The sequence below is a fragment of the Sphaeramia orbicularis genome, chromosome 5, assembly GCF_902148855.1.
Source record: "Sphaeramia orbicularis chromosome 5, fSphaOr1.1, whole genome shotgun sequence".
NCBI lineage: Eukaryota > Metazoa > Chordata > Actinopteri > Kurtiformes > Apogonidae > Sphaeramia > Sphaeramia orbicularis.
In genome coordinates, this window is record NC_043961.1 from 48,160,930 (window position 1) to 48,173,133 (window position 12,204).

Here is a 12,204-nt window from a genome sequence, read left to right on the forward strand (position 1 = left end):
AGACCACCCACACTTACACAGATATGTAGCAAAACAGACATTTTAGTACTTATTTTTTTAAAAACTGTACCATATGTGTGTCTCTGTGGACATGGAAAACAGAGTTTCAGTAATGATGACCTCTCAGTACAATTCATGCATACCCATTGTGGCTTTTTGTGATGAATATGCATCATATGAAACAACAACAATGGGCACATACAGTATATTGGCTACTTGCCTCGTATTTAAATGTTTTAATCTTTTTTACTGTCAGCAATTACAATGAATCTTTTTAAAGTTAGTGTATTACCTGCAGTAGATTGCAGTCAGCAAGGACTACTTTTGGTGAAATACACATTCACGTTGATGTGTGTTCCCCCACCATGCCCTCTTAGGAAACAGTTCAATGATGGTTATGAGCATGTTTACTTGTTTTTCTTAATAACCTGCCCCTTGTGAAGGGGAGGCAAGGGGTATTGTTAGTTTGTTTGTTAACACTCTAACAGCAAAACTATTGGTTGAATTCATACCAAATTGGGTTTATAGATTGCCTGTAACCCAGAATAGATCTGATTACATTTTGGGAAAAGTAGGTCAAAGTTAAAAATTTTTATGAATTTTTAAAATCTTTTTTTTGTCCCTGTTTACTTATAATGGGTGAAATTTCACATGTCTGTAGCAGCAAAACTCTTAGCTGAATTTATACTAAATTAGGTTTATAGATTGCCAGTGACCCAGAATAGATGTCATTACATTTTGGCAAAAGTAGGTCAAAGTTCAAATTTTTTATGAATTTTTTAATCTCCCCCCCCCCCCCCCCCATTTCCTTATAATGGGTGAAATTTCAAATGTCTATAAAAAACATCAATTTTGTTTCAATTTACTTCAAACTTGCCACATATACAGTTATGCTCATAAATTTACGTACCCTGACAGAATGCGCATGGGACAATTGGATGTTCCAACATGACAATGACCCAAAACACAAGGCCAAATCGACCCGTCATTGGCTACAGCAGAAAACATGAAGGTGAAGGAGTGGCCATCTCAGTCTTCTGACCGCAATATCATTGAGCCATTTTGGGGAGGTCTCAAGCAAGCAGTTCATGCAAGAAAACCCAAAATCTTAAAGGTGGTGGTGCTATGCCAAGATTAATGGGAAGCTTTACCATCTGAGAAAATAAATTGCCTCATCCACAACTACCACTAAAGACTTCAAGCTGTCATTGATGTTAAAGGGTCCAATACAGAGGATTAAGAACTGGGGTATGTCAACTTTTGATCAGGGTCATTTGGATAATTTCTGTTGTCAAGATGATTTAAAAAGAGCAAACACATTTGTTTGATAATAAATGGCTTCACCCAACCACTGGCCACGAGTAAAAGAAAAGTTTTTGTATTAACATTCATATTCTCTGAAAAATGGCCAAAGACTCACAAATTTTGCAAGAGTATGTAAACTTATGAGCACAACTGTATAGAGGCAATTGATATGCTGACATCACCACACACATAGACATGATGACACCAGCTGGATCAATGCCAAAATAAGCTACAATACGTGTGAGGGGCGGGGTTTGTTGTGCCTGGCACCACCTGTTCCATCTGTGAAGATTTTTTTTTCTGAACATTATGGGGAAATACCCATTTACATGGAATGTACACTGCCTGGCCACTAAAAAAGTCGCGCATGCAATATTTCACTGCACCACCTTTGGTTTTGATTACAGGAGACGTTCACCGTGTTGTCTTTTTTGTCTCATAATGCTTATGTAGTATCACAGTAAGGTTCACAATATTTTTTCCACCCATAGTTGCATTAATTTTTGATTATTGATGATGGAGAATCGGATCACTGCAACAAGTCTTCATCACATCTCAAATTAGAGTCTGGACTATATGGAGGCTAATCCATGTGTCAAAATGATGTCTGATTCTCCCTGAACCATTCTGTCACAAGTCTGATGATCCTGATCAATCCTGGCATTGTCCAATCTTTTAGGTGTTAAAGAAATGAGAGGCTACTTACTGCATCAGTTAAATAAAGTTAAATAACATTATTAACCACTGCAGTACTCACCCATGGAGGGATCTGAACTATTTGCTTAGTTAATTCCAGGCAGTTACTTTTTTTGTCCAGGCTGTTTATTTAACTCTAGCTGCAGGAAGTGTCCTCTCATGTCTCTAATGTCAAAAAGATTGGACAATGCCAGGATTGATCAGGATCATCAGGCTTGTGACAGAAGGGTTTAGGGAGAATGAGACATTATTTTCACACATGGATTAGCCTCCATAAAGTTCAGACTCTAATTTGGGATGTGATGAAGACTTGATGCAGCGGTCCGATTCAATAATCAATAATCAATAATAATTCAATACTCAAGATTAATGCAACTATGAATGGAAAAAATATTATGAACCTTATTGTGACACTACATAAGTATTATGTGACAAAAAATATGTCACAGTGAATGTCTCCTGCAATCAAAACCAAAGGTGGTGCAGTGAAACATTGCATGTGTGACTTTTTTGGGGGCAGGGCAGTGCATATAAAGGTGGACACTATGATAGTCTTTCAAAAATCAGGCCAAAGCATCTTAATCTCTAATCTCGGATGCACAGCTGTGGTATAGTTTATAAATCCAACCCACTCTGTTATTCTATAGGACTTTGGCCAAACTAAAAACTCAAAGTACACCTACTAATCATATTTTCTGAAGGTGATTTCAGACTTTTTAGGTAGATTTCATCTGACTGATGTGTATGCAAATCATCATCTGTCTAATCTCACATCATCTACATCATAACATATTTGTATTACTAAAATTAAAGCAATGTTATATGTGTGTATTTCCATCCTTACTTTATTTTACATTATTGTATTATCATAACTAATTTGATGTTGTAAACATGGGTGATTGACAGCTGGAATAATTAATCATAAATCATGTGGGGGGTGGGCAGACGTCATATCCCCCTGTCTCTACAGAACTGACTCAACCACACCAGCAACATGGCAGATACTATGACAGATGGATTTTGGCTTCATTTTTATTGAGAAAAAGAAAACAAAAACATCTCCAGCATCTGTCTGTCTATACAGTCACAGGAAACCGTCAGTCAAAACTTGTGTGGTTTGTTTGTAGTTTGATAATGCTGAAGTGCCAGGAATGGCCTTGGCAGGGGCTTGCATTACCTCTCATGTGTTTTTCTAGGTCTTCCATCGATTGCAAACATTTCTAATCATAGGAAGAATAAATTGTTGCACTTGTAGCTTTTGTTTATTACTGGTATTTTTTTTTAATTATCTTTTTATTATTTTCAGGCAGCACTATGTAATCAGCATTTCACATTATGTATATAACTTCTATATCTGTAAAGAAAAACATACTCATACAGGGGAGCAATGACAGGAATGGCAAAAATATACACAGTAACCTAAAATAGAGTTAATGGGAAATAAACAAGTATTTTTCCCATTCTATTCTTTCCTTACAGGAACCCGTTTCCCCTGTATAAGATTAATACCGAACATTTAAAGCGTGTAGCATGAACCAAGGGTTTACGTGGGTCTATATGCACGTTACTCTTATAAAGTAAAATCTTATTGCTGGCATTTTAACATTTCTTTCTTAAGTCTGAGCTAAAGTTATTCATAAGACATGTGTTTGTACAGAGTGCCCCTAAACGGTGATCTTATTGACAACAGTAACAGCAGGGGATGGATATAACAAATTGCTGACTCACAAACCTTCATTTTGAACCAACAAGATTTCTTTGAAAGTGTCTGAATCTTCCCAGTCCATTCATACAACCTGATGAGGTTTTGACTGAAAGCACATGACAGCACTTGGGCCTCTGTGGTTCAAGTCCTCCATCGCAGTCAACAGGCCTTGATTGCAGTCTCTGCTGCTGAGAATCATGTAACCTTTATAGGATGGTTTCAAAGATGACTCATAGGGAGGCTAATTTTAGAGGGCTTTGTGCTGCAGATTGGCCTTGAAGTGTACAATTATAAACCATGAAACAGAGTGACACCAGCAGAGAAACACACCAATTCAGATAGAAGGAGAAAATACACATGGATTTGGACATTAACTGAATATTTAAATATGCTTGGAATAATCTACAGTGAAGCATTTTTCTTTACTCCTGGGTTGTTGCACTAGTTTAGGCATTAATATGAAATGGATGTAAAAAGAAGAGACCACACTGCATTTGTTCACTGCATATAGTGCATATTAGGGTGTGTTTTAAAAATCAAGTTTGGATTTTTTTATGCACCCCCCCCAAAATGTTCCAAATAATAATAAAAAAAAAAGTTTTATAAAATTTTAGAGCAGCACTATTTGTTTAAGTCAGGGGTGTCAAACTCATTTTAGTTCAGGGGCCACATTCAGCTAAATTTAATCTGAAGTGGACCAGTAAAATTGTAATATAGTAATATATAAATAATGTCAACTCCAAACTTTTCTCTGTGTTTTAGAGTGGAAAAAAAGTAAAATGACATTATGAAAATGTGTGCATCTACAAACTATCCTTTCAAACAATGTGAATAATATGAACAAACTGACAAAAATGTGTAATTTTAACAATATTCTGCTTCAGTTTATCATTTACACGTGTACATTATAACTTACAAATCACAGTGGAACTACAAATACACAAAATATCTAGTAACAGATGGAATATTGTTAAAATTGCATGTACTTCTATTAAGACATTTCAGGTTGTTCATGTTTGTTCAGGTTATTCAGATATTTTTGCAATATTATGCTTTGTTTTAGTGTAAATACATGAAAATATTTACATTTACAAAGAGAAAAATTTGGAGTGGGAGTATTTATAGGTTACTATGACCCACTTGAGATTGAATTGTTCTAAATGTGGAACCTGAACTAACATGATTATTAACATGTTAGAGTAATTTTTGCATTTCACAAATTAATCCCAAGGGCCAGACTGGACCCTTTGGCAGGCCGGATTTGGCCCCTGGGCCGCATGTTTGACCCCTGTGGTTTAAGTGGTGCCGCACAGCAAACTCAGTTTACATAAAGCAAAATGTATTAACCTTATGACATTTGCACTGTAATTATTTGATATATACAAACATTGTAATGAAATAGCTTTATTAAGTTGACAGTTATTTTGTACAACATAATTAGTGTTATTAGTCGCTTTCCATTAATCCTCAAATTGCGCAAATATAATTTACACATAAAAATTTGCCTAATGGAAAAACAACAATTTTGCCAAAACTCTTGTTTTTCAATTAAAAGTTTTTGTGTTGGCAAGAGGTGGTTTTTCAGGCGTAGCGCAATTGGTATATCACGCAAAACTGCAACTAAAAGACCTTTTTCCGCAACTAGAGTCACATGAATAAAAAAGGAGGTTGACGGACATTACAACAAGCGAAGAAGAACAGTTTTAAAAGAAACATGGTGCGGTATGTGTGGACACACCAGGAAACTGAATCATTTTTTAACTTAGTACGGGATAAAGGGGTAATATATAATAATAATGAATATATAGGTAAATCAACACGATATTCATGTTCGTCACCATGTTTATGGAATAACTTCTTGTAGCATCTCGCAATAATAAATAAACAAATTATCGCATTTGTGAATTAATAGAAAAACCAACATTACACACTTCTGTTTTTTCGACATTTAGTAAATATCGGTAAAGTTCTGTGTATATATCCAATGGAAAAGTAACTAATGAAACAGTTTTGGCACCTGTGGACCTCAACCACTTGTAGCAGGTATTGTCGCTGTTCTTCCTGTTTAGTGAGGGCAGGGTTGAAGTCCTGAATCAGCTTTACAGCCCTCTCTGCACAATCATTAGTTGCTTTTCTATTGACCCTCAAATTGCGTGAATGTAACTTGCGCATAAAAATGTACCTAATAGAAAAACAACAATTTCGCTGAAACTCTTGTTTTTCAATTCAAACTTTTTGTGTTGGCAAGAAGTGTTTTTTCAGGCATAGTGCAATTGGTATATCACACAAAACTGCAATGGAAAGACCTTTTTCGGCAACTAGAGTCATGTGAATAAAAAATAACGGATGTTGATGGATGTTACAACAAGCAAAGAAGAAGTGTTTTAAAAGAAACATGGCGTGGTATGTGTGGACACACCAGGAAACCGAATAATTTTTTTATTTAGTATGGGATAGAGGGATAATATGTAAGATTAGGGCTGTCAAACGATTACAATTTTTTAATCGGATTAATCACAGGGTTGCTGTGGATTAATTTTGATTAATCATGATTAAAGATCATTTATTTTTAATCTATATTACTCACATTTCATTTTGCATGAACAAACAAGTTCAAGAAGAAGTGTGACTTGTGTTGTCGTGTAAATACTGCCGCAGCTGGGAGACATCTTTGGTCCCTTTGACGCTCTTCCACAGTGTACTCTGGCATGTTGAATGTATGTCTCTGTACTCCCTAATCTATGTAGCGGAGCTTTGTCAAGTCAAAATCGGAGATTGAGCAGAATTCGAGCCACATAAAATGTTTATTCATGCATAAAATAAACACAGAGTTAATATCTGCAGAAACAACTGACTTTTTCACTCTGGGAGACCACTTTTAGTAGCCCCAAAATAGGTTAAGTTTTAATTATAGACCACACCCTTTTTACCATATTTAGAACATTATTCTAGTCATGTTAGAGCCTGCCTTTTTGGCTTTGTCCATGATAGGGTAAATTTTACTCGTCTCTATCTAAATTGGACAGCATATATACATATGCAACTATTTCCCAGTATTAATTTATCATATATAAATATGTAACTTTTTCCTAGAATATATAAATTATTTCCCAGAATGTCCAAAAATTCCACCCATGTATACTTTTTGTCCACCACATTTTGAAAACTTTCCATTGGCATACATGTCTTTTTGTAGTGGTTCTCCCAGGAAAACAAGTCAGCTACTCTGGTACAATCTTCACATTACACTAAGAATAACTTCTGGCATACAAATTAATACAGATTAAATACTTTTAAATACAAATTGAATACTTTTGATTAAAATACTGATTTTTGACACCACCGTGTCATCTTGTGATAATAAATAAACAAATTATTGCATTTGTGATTTCATGGAAAAACCGACAGTTAGTAAATATCAGTAAAGTTTTGCGCAGATGTCCAATTGAAAAGCAACTATTGACAACTTTGAGATTCTGAACAATGTTTTTGGCAGCTACAAACACCTCTGCATCAGACGTGTCTTTTGGATCCATGTCAAACCAAGCTTAAGGTATGTTGTAGAAAGTGAACAGATGAAGGCTGTTGTTGGTGATAAAATGGCTTACGGGTTTAGACACAACGTTGTCCACTGCCACTGACAGTCTCTTTGGTGGATCTTCGGAACCTCCAGCTAATACATTTATTTTGTACTCTTGTAGTAATAAAGGGACAAACAACATCCATTGCATACACAAGTATACACATAACCAAAATAACATCCAACTGTGGCACCATTAGATATATTGGAATTAGCCTAAAATTTTATGTGGCAGGTTTTTATTCAAAAGGAACATAATTACAGCCTGGTCCATTTAAAATAATAATTTTAATTGTTTTTGTACCTTTAAGACACACCCTAGTGTATATAGTTTAGGAAAATGAAACTGCAGTAATAATTATGATAATAATTATCAGTCACACAGTTTCTGCAGAACAATGTATGATAAAACTTAAGGTGATATTTAAGCATAGGTTAAAAAGTAAAGTATATGTAACTAACAATAGACATTTTTGAGTTGAGATGATAATAGGAAATGAAAAATGTACTGAAGAACCATTTTAATTAGGTTTCAGCCCTAGGATAAGCAGCTAAAACTTAAATATATATCGATAGTCACTCAGATAGTTTCAGTCAGTGACTCATTATAAAGTCATCCCAAGACAGTTTTTTCCTCTTGTGAAGACTCAAGTGCATCTTGTATGTTTTTCAGACTAATTAAAGAAAATCTATATAAACAATTAATAAAAGACGTTATTTTCCTGAAAGTCCATATCAATTTAAAGTCTCAGTGTAATTTTATGAATAATAATACTTTGCATACAAAAAGTTTTAGGGTTAATTAACTGAAAATGAGTTATACTAGTAATGAATATACATCTGCCCCAAATAATCTGTAATTACTTATTGTGAAACCAAAATTCCCCCTGCAGTCATTCACTGAGGCTTCATTATAGCACGTCCCTCCTTGATGAACCACCTCCAGCCCAGTGGACAGTATAGGAGCCATAGGTTGTAAACTGACAGAAAACAAAACACCAAACTGAACCACAGGTAGTTCCACTGATGACCTTTTACAGCGAAACCAGACATATTAGTGTCACCTGGAGGAAATGCTGCTGATTAACATGGGCTTCTCTTTTGTCCCTGACGTCACTACAAATAAATGTTACCTGGCCACTGGTATTTGTGGTCAAATACTGAGTCAGACATCAGAAACAACCAGATTCAACCTGACAGCAGGAGGGAGGGAGGTTATGTTTCATATTCACGGGAGCCTTTTTTTTTTTTTTTTTTTAAACATGAAAGTGAAATCTGGGGCAAAGCAAAGATCATGCTCTTCAACTAAAGAGATAAAGTCTATCTGAATGTTCTAGCTGGATGTTTATGTTGTCAAGTTCTTCCTGTGATGAAATGCATTTCTCACAGTGTTATTACCTCCGCCAGGAGGTATTGTGATCACTTTGCTTTGTGTGTTTGTTTGTTTGAGTGTTTGTTTGTTTGTTTGTTAGCAACTTTACAGGGAAACTATTATAACCATCTTTACCAAATTTTACCCACAGATAGGCCTAGGCCCTGGGACCAACCCATTAAATTTTGAGCCAAGTAGGCCAGAGTTCAAGGTCACAGCAAGGTCACAAAATCTCCATTTTTCCTATCTCTCATCATTGAGCAATTTTCGAAAATTCATAAAAAATTCAAAATGTCTCTGATTAGCCTCCAATTTGATCCACCTGTAGCTTATAACAATATCTTGTATCTGGCCCAAAATTGTCCACATCCACTGTGGAATGTGGACTCTGTGGACATTTCAATTTAACATTGAAAATCCCATTTACAACACATTTTTCATTATTACTCAACAAATATTGATTGGAATTTAATATAATTTGACATACACATGACTGGTACCAAGCTTCAACTTTTTTCTGCTGTATGGAACAACCTTGAAACTGTTTAATTTAAAAAGAAATAGTCGATCCACACATGCACACCATTCGGGGTGCTTGGTGGAGGTTTGTGTTCTCTGAACACTTGTAATGAACTTGTTGTTGAAAGCTTGTGGTGTTAAGCCCAAACTGAGAACAAACTGAGAAATGTTTTTAAATGGTGTAAATTCTACTTTCCTGACATCATCAGAGTAAAATTAAATGCAAACTAATCCAATAGCTGCATGAAACATATGAATTCAATATGATTTCCGCCAAAGATTTAAGAATTTTTATATGATTTGATTTCTAATCCCATAATACTGTATAATCAAAACGCAATGAGTTTGGACAGTCAGAAAAATACCAGTCACCCATGAAGTAATGTGTCCCCTGCTCTGACCGCTACAATGATCTAAGCAGCATAATAGTCTTCATGATTGTCCTGGCTGGGTCTCTACAACCTTCTGTGAAACACAAGACTGCTAACAGCATTAATCAGCCCCATCAGAGCTGCAGAAAGCTGCAACCCATTAAAATCTACTGCACAGTAAAAACAAATTTTCTTTTAGAAAAAAAAAAAAAACCACAGTATAGATTCTGTCTTTGAAGTGATTTTTCCCTCCTGTGCACATTTTATGATTCACAGAAGCTGTGCATTTCCAAATTCCTTGCCATCTGTGTAAATGTGATACCTCTCCTTAGTACAATGAACTGGAAATGGAAGCTGTGTTTCATATAATCCCCAAATCCATCCAACTCTCACATCCTATCATGCAAATTTGGTGCAGTTTGAAGAGAATCCGGTCTCCCAACCATATGCCTGAGCCCTGTAAAAGATACAACAATTTATTATGCATGCATTGCACCAGGCTTATGGTAATAAGGTATTAAATTAGTGCTGGACATTATTGCTCCGCTATATCACTTCTCCTGTAAAGATTTTCACATAAGTCACATATAACAGAAAAAGAAATTAGATTTTAAAATAGATTTACTGTTAAATTGTGGTTTCTTTGTTCAGAATAACATTTGACTGCTCTGCTGATGGACCTGCCTTGTTGCTTCTGTCAAAATCTGGATTCTAAGGAATATTTGACCAGTATGAGGGATTAATAAAGTCACTGTTATTTGGCTCTCCAGAGAGTTGTGGTTGTCTGAATGGAGGATCTACAGACACAAAGTGTCTTGGAGACTGTGTCTGAGGTGATCAAGCCTTTATGTGTTATCATGTGTAGTGAGTTTGTTACTACTACTAAAAAAAAAAAAAAAAAAAATCTGATTAAATGTCCCGTTTGTCATATAGTTGTGAGACTAATGAACTTCCCATTATTCAAAGATTAAAATTTTGTTTAGTCCTAATCAGCAAATGTAATGTTATAATTGGGAGCATATTAGCATGATGACGTTAGCATTCAACTTGCGTACTGCTGTACTATATACAGCCTCAGATAGCTACTGGCATTGCATTTAAAGTGGGATATTTAGAGACATATTGCTGTAAAGTTCCAGACTGAGTTTAAACTAAGTTCCAGACTGAGTTCAACTGCCCCCCCCCACACACACACACACACACACACACACACATATAATTTAATCTGTCCCTTCTAGACATTTTAGTTTAGACCACTAGAAACCTCTTCTAAACATTGTAAGTGAAATGCAAGTATCTTAACACTGGATACCATCCACAATAAGCACAAAACTGAAGAAGAGGAGTAAGTCTGTTCTGAGTCACTATAGAAATATGGCACAACATGGCAGACTTCATGAATGAGCCGCCAACTGTCAGAGTCAAACAACCATACAACAACAATTATATAATCTACAAATTTTCAGTATTAAATTAGTCAGAGTGTTTCCTGTGAGGGTTTATAACTGTCAAGTTTGGTGAAATGCAGAGGAAAGCTAAGAAATACATAACAAGGCATTAACAGACAACATATAAAATACATTTTTTAAAGAAGTATGATTTTGAGACACAATATTTGATGATGAAGAGTCAAGAAGAGTTACGGTAATTCAGCATGCATATTTGTAAAAGTGACTCCCAAGCAGACATAAAACAAATATTTTGTTCATCGAGCTGAAAAAGTTCCCTTCTCAAATGTCAAGTAGTCATACAGTATATAAAAATGCATAAGTGTGATCCTATCATTGTGGTAAAAGTTTGCATATCTGATCTGCAGTGACAAGTGACAAAACCACAATAAAAACGGACCTATTGTCATAGACCTGCAGACACTGTAAACATTGTTCTTGTTAGATTGTGTTTGTGGTGTGGAAAGACACTGAAGTGTGATTTTAAAGTTTCATATTTCATGTTGAACTCTCACTTTTCTTTTCTTTTTTACATTACTTGTTTGGGTATTTTCCCTTCAATAACTTACATTAGGCCTAACTGCTAAGTAGCTCTTAGTTGAATCCATTTCAGGTTGAGTGAGAGAGAGAAAGAGGATTACACCATATTGTGAGCAGACCTTCTTTTATGGGCCAAGGTTTTGTTCAGTGTGAAGCCACTCCCTGTGTGATTTTTTACTGCATGAATGTGCAAAATGTGAGAAAACACCCACATGTTCCTTACTGCCTATAGTGTACCTGCTTGTATTTTCGCTGTCATAAACAACTACCCTGCAGCTGTCATTTCCTATGCAGCGGTATGTAAACTACTGTAATGCAAGGCTGTTATTACAGATGCCGCGGTGTAGCATTAGAAATGCGGCCATAGCTAAATCACCATTAGCTACTGGTGCTGTTGCTGCTATTGTTGTTGATGTTCTTATTGCAAATTTGTAATGCATCACCTTCAGGCCATAAATCTTGTAGTGGATTACTGTGTATAAGTCGTTTGTATGGTCTTGACTCATCAATCAGAGCTGCAATGTTTGTGTTACAACTGCCACTTTGTATGATGGATGAAGATGGGTGTTTTCTAACAGTACAGTAACTGTGGTGGGGGAATGAGTTTGTGTATAAGTGTGTATGTGTGTGTATGAATGTGTGGCTGTGTGATGGTGCACAGTGTAAGC

The 12,204-nt window shown here is 35.7% G+C and overlaps 1 long non-coding RNA gene across 1 annotated transcript; it reads right to left on the minus strand.

Moving 5' to 3' along the window:
• Window positions 1–1,892, minus strand: LOC115419276 (uncharacterized). Its single transcript, XR_003935420.1, has 3 exons — window positions 1,765–1,892; window positions 1,646–1,650; window positions 1–12 (listed from the first exon to the last, which is right to left on the minus strand). It is a non-coding gene; the product is annotated as an uncharacterized LOC115419276 (long non-coding RNA).
• Window positions 1,893–12,204: the final 10,312 nt, after the last annotated feature.